Source organism: Convolutriloba macropyga, chromosome 13, assembly GCF_964194025.1.
Source record: "Convolutriloba macropyga chromosome 13, txConMacr16.3, whole genome shotgun sequence".
In the NCBI taxonomy this organism is placed as follows: Eukaryota; Metazoa; Xenacoelomorpha; order Acoela; family Convolutidae; genus Convolutriloba; species Convolutriloba macropyga.
The window spans coordinates 22,392,922-22,401,657 of record NC_134480.1 but is presented as its reverse complement, the minus strand read 5'-3'; positions in this window follow the sequence as shown (position 1 = coordinate 22,401,657).

Sequence of the window (8,736 nt, the reverse complement as noted above, 5' to 3'; positions counted from 1 at the left end):
TTCCGGAGGCGGGGTTTCTTCAAACGAGCAAACGAAAGAAGCCTTCTTTGAAGAGCGCCCATTTCTAAACAGTATCTCATTACGCCACCTTTTGACACATAGGCCAAGGTTCAATTCCGACTGGACTGTTGCTAGTTGCTTTTGCAGAAAAGAATAGTTAGGGTCTTCCAAAACAAGTAGACACTTAAATTTGATAATCGGAGACTGTCTCTACGTTTTACTGATGCACTATGGTACCAAAAAAGTTACGTACAGCATGATTTCTATTTTTAAAGCTTGATTAGTGCTTCATAAGCGATCTTCGCTAAGGCGTAAAAAGTGCGAAGTTTAGAAGTTTTAAAACAAATTTCATTCTCATTGTCTCCGCATAAAGGGAAAACGTGGTTAAACCGCTTTGTTGTTTCACTGTTTGCCAAGTTGTTACGCCACGAGATGTCGGATTTTCATGGATCGGAACACAAAAACAACTCAACTTGAAATCAAGACCCAGTGCACAGCATGCATGCAAACACTATTTGAAAAATAACAGTTTCGAGGTCAGAAGATCGAGCGGAAGTCCTCCAAAATTGTCAAAATAATTAAAAAAAAAACTTAGTTAACGATGTTTTAGAAGATCCCAAAAGCTCTCTAGAGCGTATCAGAGTTTTTCATAACACTTTCTCTCGCTACGATAGAAGTTCTACCGGTACACTTAGACGAGTTATTGAAAACTATGAAATGAAACAAGGGCGCGCATCTCCAGCGACGGAATTGTTCGAGTTTTTCGGAGAAATGGAACGAGATTTCTTTAAAAAACCACAAAAAATTGAGTTCGGACAAACTATCTCCTATGTTTTGGGGAGCAAAACGATCCGGAACACAAAAATTTGTGTTAAGTGTCCAAAAAAGCGGAACGTTGCCAGTTATTTCTAAATTTTGAAAAATTACGAAAAATGCATTTTTAGGACATTGTTTTCCAACAAGATAATGCTCCAGTGCATAAATCAAAGATTGTCGGCAATTTTTTCCAAGAGAATGAGTTGAAACTATTAGAATGGTAGGCATGTAGTCCAGATCTAAATCCAATCCAAAATGTATGGGCCATTTTGGATCAGCAATTACGAAAACAGAGTTTTTTTGGGAAAATTTGGAAGTGTCAAAAATTTGGAATAAAAATAACCCAGACACTGTTAGAAACCTGCATGAAAACTATAGAAACTGTCTGCTAGAGAAGAAACACAAAGGCGTAACGACTTGTTGACTTGTTACGAGAGAACAAATTTAAACTCAAAATTTATTATTATTTGATGATTGTAATGTTTTTGAAAATCTTGAGGTATTCGTAGCTTTTTGGACTCAGAGCAAGCCTGAGAAACAACGCGTTCATGGTGTTCAATGACTAGAAACCTTGAACAATCGAAAAGTTTAAAAAAAATGTCTGCTAATGTTCAATGATGGCGATCCTTTTTTCCTACAGTAAAACAATGTATGCAGATATAAAGAGATATAGGTTTCATGCACAAGGGCTCCATAATTGTTGGCAAAACATTTTCCGAAACATTCAGTTACTTTGCAATAGGAAACACCAATAACTGAAAACTAATTTTTTTCCTGAGAACCTTATTCATCAGTAGCTCTTAAATATGCACTCCAGAGCTCTCTTAAAGATGAATTCTTTTTATGTGAACATGCATTTTTGACTTTCTTTTAGCAATGCCTAACACTTAATCATGCCATGTCATATTTATAATTTAGAGAATTGTTTTACCCTCTACTATTCATTCACTGACAATAACAATATGAAATTTGGGATAAAAGTTTATAGTATGATGCAGTTCTAAAAGAGCACACCAATTTTCATAGAGCTTTCATCAGCTTTCCAGAAATTGTTATTTTTGAGCTGGCAAACTGATAAAAAAGGGAAACAAGGTTTTCATGGAACCTCATTCCGCTGGCCGGAATAGAAACAACTAGATGAAATGATTAGAACGAGTCACTCTGGCGAATTTTTCTCTATGGAGAGTTTTAGCAGATTTCATATTTCACATTCCTAAATTTCTATGTCAAACTTTAAAACTGACTTCTATAGTTTATGCTTCATTGGAGGTCTGTTGTCTTCTTGGAACACTAAAGATAAAAACAGAATTATATCGGAGCATTTTGCTGGCCTGAATTAAAACATAGATTTGAGGTATGATTCTCGCTTCGGCAGCCAAATGTCCAGATTTCAATCTCAGCTAGTGCCCAATTCTTACACAAAAATGTTAAAAAGGATCTTAACATTTATATATTTTTCCAAATGTTAACGTCAATGACTTCACACTAATAGAAATTAGAAAAAAAGCCACGAAAACGAAAAAGTAAGAGAAATGAAATCAGTTTTTAAAATTAGGGAAGTAACTTTAATCATTATCGTCCAGCTCTTTATTCCTGCATAATACAACTATAAGAGTTGGGATTAGAATCTGTAAATTTTGAATATCAGCAAGCGCAACAGTTTCCATACAACTTAAAACTAGTCCTCTAGAGGCGTAATATTTGCTTTGATAAAAAAATATGCTCTTGATAAGTTAAAACAAAACAACGATATTTTAAAGAAATTTTGTTTTTGTGGCACCGCATAAACTTCTAAAAATCTTTGATATTTTATTATTTGAGAAGACTGTTGTAATCTGTCATGAGACAGTGGTCTAGTGGTATGATTCACTTTGCGACCATCCCTATTCCCTAATTCAAGATATAAATCCAAATTGTGTAGTTTTTTAGAACGGAAAATCACTTGACTTTCTTAATTACTGAAGTAAAAACTAAGATAATCACAAAATCTGATTTTAAAATCCTTAAATCGTACACAAAAACTTAATATGGCAAAGGGAAAAAATGGAGCTTGCCGATAGTGACAGGGATATAGTTCTAATCTAGCTTTTACTGCGAGAGGTCGCCGATTCGCTCTCTGATTATCGCCAATAGCTGCGATAATGTTTAAGGATGAGTCATGATTTTTTTTTAATTTGAAACTCAATGTCAATGAAAACTGAACTTCACGAAATTGGAAATAGAAATAACTGAAATTTATATATTTAAAAAAATCTTGTGAAATTATCTCTGGGGACGGATTTTTAGTGGTATTAGCGCTTCGGGTGCAAGTGATCCCACGTTCACTCTCCGATTTTCTCCAATTCTTACGCCAGTAATTGACACTAAATTGTTTAAATTATTTTTCTATTGAAAGTGCGTTGTCGTCGTGGACCACTGTAGATAAAGAACAGAATTTTGGCGGGAATGATGAAAACATATATCTGAAAGTCATAGGACAAAAAAAATCTTGTGGATGTATCTCTAGCGACAATGATCTAGTACTAAGATCTCGCTTTTGTTGCACAGGGTCCAGGATCAATCTCAGGTGGCCGCAAATAAATTCCTGCTTCAATGTCATAAGTGAGGTCGTATACAATTTCATTTTCTTCATTGGTAAACTTTAACTTTAACTTTAACTCTAAACACCCAACGAAAGAAATTAAAAAGCGCTATATCTAAACAGGAATACTAGGAATTAAGTTGAGAAAGGGGTTCTTGTTTCCTTTTTTGTCGTGCAGAGAAAAGAACTTCTAAACGTACGTACTGAGTTAGGAAAGAAAAGGAAAGAAACAGCCAGAGCAGACGTTAGAACCTTACACCATACTAATTGGATGAGTTATTTCCATATAAATTCTTTCCTCTGGCGGGCTTGCACACTCATCCTCCAACTTCAATCCCAGTGAACAAGCCACAGCACTACGGATCCTTTAATCTTGGAAAAAGTGTCGTTAAACATTGAGCTACTTTGGAACAGGACTAAAGAGGCAACGAAACAACAAACAAGTTTTCGGTTAATACCATTTTCCCTCTAAACATGCTGTCCAAAGCTTCTTAAATAAGTTATTACTCAGCTCATAATCTAGCAATTCAGGGCCCGTTAGTAATGCATTTTTGTACATTAAACATGCATTTTGCCATTCCTTAAACATTTGACATTATTGTGTCTTAAATTTAAATTCTAGGATTTTGGAAAAGTTCGTCCGGAACTTTAAAAAATCTTCCTGTAAACATCGCCGTTTCGCAAAACAGTTCTCGATAAGAATTTACATCAGATCATTTTTACAATTGCAGTAGCTCACAAAGTGACAAAGGATCTGACAAGACCTCGTAAAGAGGAAAAGCTTTTTCTCAAAATTTTTAATGAAAAATTAGCTCATAAATTGGATTATGGATATTTTTTTTCAGAAACGCTAGGTACCAAAATTTAACAGTAAAAAATAAACTTTATAAGTAGCAAAAAGGTGAATAGATTTGGTCCAAATCTTTCACCTTTTGTAACTTAAAGATTTTCTATTAAAAAGATTTTCTATGTAATAATGAGGTTGAGAACGATTAAATGTTGACATTTTCAATTCGCGCACAATGAAAAAGAAATTGAAAGATCTATGGATAGACTTACGCAAGAACAAAAGTTTTTTAATAAACATCTGTTGCGATAATAACAGTTAATAAAACTGCCAGTGTAATAAATTTTAATGCCTGATCAACACTGGAAAAACACTTCAGCATTAGACTACGAGTTTATCACACTCTTTTATCTCCACTGTTACTAAGTAAACAGTGGCGATAAAAGAGTGGTAATAAACTCGTAGTCTAATGATGGAAACAGTTCGATAAATTGTAGTCTAAAAAACTTGTGCGTGGTGTGTTGTGTGTGGTGTCTGTGTTGTGTGTGTCCGTGTTTGTTTGTGCGTACGTGCGTGAGTGTGTGTGTGTGCGTGTGTTTGTGTGTGTGTGTGTAAGTGTGCGTTGGTGCGTGTGTACGTGCGTATTCGTGTGTGTGTGTGTGTTTGTGATTGTGTGTGTGAGTGTGTGTGTGTGTGTGTGTGTGTGTGTGTGTGTGTGTGTGTGCGTAAGTGTGTGCGTGTTTGTGCGTGCGTGTGTTTGTGTGCGTGCGTGTGGGTGAGTGCGTGTGTGCGTGCTTGTCTGTTTGTGTGTGTTTGTGTGTGTGTGGTGTGTGTGTGTGTGTGTGGTGTGTGTGTGTAAGTGGTGTGTGTGTGTGTGTGTGTTTGTGTGTGTTTTTGCGTGTGTGTGCTTGTGTGTGTGTAGGTGTGTGTTTATGTGTGTGTTTGTAAGTGTGTAAGTAAGTGTGAGTGTGTGTGCGTGAGTGTGCGTGCGTGTGTGTGTGTACGTGTGTGTGTATGTCTGTTTGCGTGTGTGCGTGTGTGTGTGCTTGTGTACGTGTGTGTGTGAGAGAGAGTGCGCGTTTGTGTGTGTATGTGTCTCTGTGTGGGAGGAGGGATCATGAGGACAAAACGAAGAACAGATCCGACGAAATATCACTGACCTTTGAAAATGTAATTGTCCACAAAAATTAAAAATGAAAAACCAATAAGAATGTGTTCAATTTTGAAATGATCGCAACAGGTGTTGATTAAAAAATTACCACACGGTTGTTATCGCCCTCGAAGTTATCATAACACCTCGGCTTCGCCTCGGAGTTTGATAACTTCTCGGTGGCGATAACAACCGTGTGGTAATATTCATTAGAATTTTTGATAAAAGTTATTTCATCAGGAAACGGTCTCTGTTTAAATATTTGCTATTAAAATTGTATGTGCATGCTCATTACACAAGAGGTGTTTTTCCAGAATTGTTCATGATTTTATGCAATAGTTCATACACATTCAAAGCTTGAGCACATTATCAACTACCTCGAGAATAATTTGACCTAATATCCGTATTTTTGCAACCAGTAACGGTTCAAAACGATTATAATCTTTAACCACTTTTTGGAAGAATTTCTCATCTAGCTTTTGTGTCAGTCCTTAAAATCTGGGTTCGCATATGATCAGAAACTGCAAACTACAATCTTAACATTTATAGTTTGCTAAAATATAAAAATGACCATAAATTCTCAAAAAGTGTGTTTTTAAGTCCCAGGTCGAGTTGTCCAGACTGAAGTTGCCTCCGATTAGACCGTCTTGAAGCGCACACATGTACATTGTTCGCTCAAATTACATGGTCTGCAGAAGTCTTCGCATTTTGGTCTGGACAATGGTCTGGAAATTGTCTGATCAAAGATCACTTTCGTCTGGGATGGGCTGACCAGAGTCCAGTTACTGTGCACTCTAGCCTGATCACTGGTGGTTTTGAGCTTATACAAGTCTAATAACAATTGACCTTCCAGTGCACGTTTGTCTGATCAAAAGTGTTTTTGCCGTTAAAAAAATGAATTTTTGCGATTAAAAACTGAAATAAAAGCTGTTTAAGACTTGACAAATTATATAATTAGTAACAACAAAGTGATCAAACACGCTTTGGAAAAAACAGTTCAAATCAAGCTCCACAATAAATAAATTAGAGTATTTTTTACCTTACAAAATAACTTAAATTACCTGCATAACCTCTTGCATGACTGGCAAAGATGAATTGGTTAAAGAACAGTTCTCAAAAACTGTCCATGATCTTCTTTAAACTCACTTTTTTTTCGATTATTCAACATAGTCTTTTGTTTACATTTCTTTAGTTGAGTTAAAACAAAACTCTTATTGAATCTGAACGTTTGCCATGCAAAAAAAACTTATTAGTCCACCAATAAGGCTGAAAATGCGCGTTTTTCTCATCGATACGTTAGAGAAATGAAATTCAAGGTAAATAGACCTTAACATGAAAGCTGTAAATAAGCAACTTAATATTTACCTAAACGTGACCGATGGACAACATAACAATTACCTAAATTACCTAAAATTTAGCAATGCTAAATTACCTTAACATTTTGAGGTGTATTCAAGAAAACGCTGGAAAATCTTTAATTTCAAAAAATGGTTCCTTATCTTTTGGAACTCTAATAGTTGCTTGGAACTCAAATAGATTTATTTTTAGACGACACGGATAACCGATTAAAAAATCTCCCCGATATGAATGATCAAAAATCAAATATTCAATATCCCGGGTTGAGGTCCAATAGAATACCATCGATGGATCACCGTTACACCCTAGAAAACCATCGATTGATCATATAATGTTCCATTACTATTTAATACTGGGCGTAGACAAAATCACAGAAAATTTATGATTTTTTGGTGCACTGTTCTGGATCAAAGAACCAATTCTAAGCAACAATATTTGTAAAAATTTACTATATATTACAACTATCTTTCAGTTTCCACGCTCCTCCGTAATTGTTTGCTCAAAATTTCTTCATCCAAAACGTTTTCATAAATTGCTTTTATTGCTTCGATGAGAAACAAACATCTATGCCACAACTTTACAAAATTTTCAATAAGGATTTCGATTAATGAATCTGCACTTTCTAATAGAAATGTTAGCAACAATTGGATATGATTATTTAGTGAAGCTTTATTATTCCCTAGTTATGGTGCCAATGGCACCAATTGAAAATTTTTTGCAATTTCGGATTGGGTCATAAAAATCTAACTAAGAAAAACACAATTAAGGATAGAGAACAGAAAGAAAGTAGAAATTAGACAAAAAAATTAGTCAGTTTTTTGCCTTATAAGGTCAAATAAACAAGGCACCGTAATCCCTGAAGGTATTGAAATGATGCAATCATAGGCTACAACAGATTAAAAACAAAAAATTGAAACTAATTTAGGCCTTTTTAAATTTATTTAGATCTCTTAATATTAAAACAGGAAAATGAACGCAATTTAGGGTTTTTAAATTTATTTTTAGCAGCGATCTGTCGCTAATTCAATTTGGCTGCTTAGAACTAATAATAAAACAGCTAAGATCAAGTAAAACGCAAAAAAAAACAAACAAAAGACACGCGAAAGGTCAAAAACAATGAAGCTAAGTTTTGCCCTAAATGTGACCGAAAGACTCTGAAACAAAGCAAAGCCTCCCGGTAGCTAACAAAATTTGACCACAATTATATTGCGTGAAAAATAACATTTTTACAGCTTTTGGAGAACCATTTCTTATTTTATCTATTACAGAGATAGATGAGGCTATCAAATTGAGAAAAAAATGTAATCCCCGAATTACAACCTAGAACAGAAATTGATGAGCTCGTGAAAACTCTGCTCCATTAATTAGAAAGAACGGGACTCTACGAGACCGAATTTGAGACAAATTACTTCAAAAAACATTTCTCAGCCAATAACAAAATTTTGTTTAAGCGCCCATTTCTCACTATCTGCTAATAGAAGTTAACTACGTGACAAAAGAAAACTCGCACTTAAAAACAAAAGATTCGTCCTAAAGTTTCACGTAACTATAACTTAATTAAACAATTCCGATAACAAAATAAAAATATCAGAAGTAAATCACGATTAAAACGAAACCGACTAACTTTGGAAAAATTGCTTTCGATTGACAGGTGGGGCGTACCTTTTTTGGTTGCAAAACCTTCAGACGAAAGTAAGGTTCGAACCCAATCTCCTGAGTCCTAACAGGGCTATCGTATTTTTAACAATAGTTTTTGTTTGAACAACAAACTTTATTTCTGAGTGAGAGCAATTAAAGTCACTCAAAAAATCAACACCTTTACAATAATTGCTTCTCATCTTAGAGCAATTAAATATCAGCAAAAACCAAATTTTAACTACAAAATTAGAAACTTTTGCCTTTTATATTTAAAATTCACACAAAATCATTCGCTTAAAAAATAAGAATGTATCGTTAAGTGCTCCAACAATAATAACGGTGCCATAATAGCGAAGTTCATATTAAAAGTATATATAACGGTGCCATCAAAATTTATATAAAAGCAAA